The sequence below is a fragment of the Monopterus albus genome, unplaced genomic scaffold (assembly GCF_001952655.1).
Source record: "Monopterus albus unplaced genomic scaffold, M_albus_1.0 scaffold29.1, whole genome shotgun sequence".
Classification (NCBI taxonomy): Eukaryota; Metazoa; Chordata; class Actinopteri; order Synbranchiformes; family Synbranchidae; genus Monopterus; species Monopterus albus.
The window spans coordinates 4,456,702-4,457,928 of NW_018127909.1; positions in this window are offsets into that span (position 1 = coordinate 4,456,702).

A 1,227-nucleotide genomic window follows, 5' to 3' on the forward strand; every position below is an offset into this window, starting at 1 on the left:
GGCTGTTTTAAGGGATAAACTTATTGGGTTCAGCGGGTTTGTTTCCCATCAGAAGCCTCTGGTTTAAACAATCAAACGTGACAGGTATGGGACATGGTCAGGGGGAAAAATAAAGCTGTAACTGCTCAGCTTTTTCATCCAGCCTACGTTTAACTTTTTATTTGAGTACATTTGAGAATCAGTGGCCTACTTCAACTTTTTGTGATGAATAATTCTTTTGGACAGAGGTATGAAGGTTGCAAACAGTTTTGAACTAAATTTAACAGGGGTCATCAGGCCTAAACTACTTTTGAATGTCTTTACATAACAGTGTCTTCTAAGAGCTTTTTTGGTTGTGTAACCATCAAACCACCTTTCTTCCTCAAGTTCAAAACTTTCTTGGCAAAAAAGGGGTTTTCAGTTAAATAAATAACCCACATGAACTACAAGGTGAAATAACCTGAATACTGGAGGCACACCAGCAATTTAGTACTACACTTCCATAAAGCTGAGACTTGCAGCGTGCGCTCATGCTGCCATGGTGATGTCCAACAGGTGGAATGTCAGCCATGTTTATCTTCTTGGTTTAGTGTGCTAGCATGCTAACATTAGCCAATTAGTACTGAACTCAAAATACAGGTGAGGCTGATGGGAATGTCTTATGGTGTTTAACCATAAAACATTTTAGACAAATTGACATTTTGACTTGATGATGGCATTTGACGCAAAATTAAGGCATCACCAAAGTTATGACAGGGTGACATGAATATCTGGATCAGATAAACACCACAACAGAAAAACGTGCTGTTGTCATGTGTCATGTCATGTGGAAATGTTTTCAGACTTGACAAAGCTCCTCCACAGACATCATACAACTGTTGTCACAGGTTACGTATTATTGTCTATAGTTAGTAAATAGATTTTGACACAGAAAGTCAGTGGAGTTCCCCTTTAACCCCTCTCAAGTTTTTCCTCCTTTGTTGTTTAACTCTTTCAAAATGCATTATTATTGAATTAAGTGTGAAAAATGCCCTCTATACCTACAACCCAGGATGAAAAATTAAGTCAACAATAAGCTGTGTGTGTGTCCTTTAGATTAAACTGTGTCACACAGAAAGATGTGACTGGAGAAAAAAACTTTAAGTCATGCTTGTTAGGGATAAACTGAGTGGCAGTGAGTTTTCTTTAAAGACAGGCAGATGATTGAAGGATTGTCCACTGTCAGAAGGGTCAGGAGAAGTTTACACA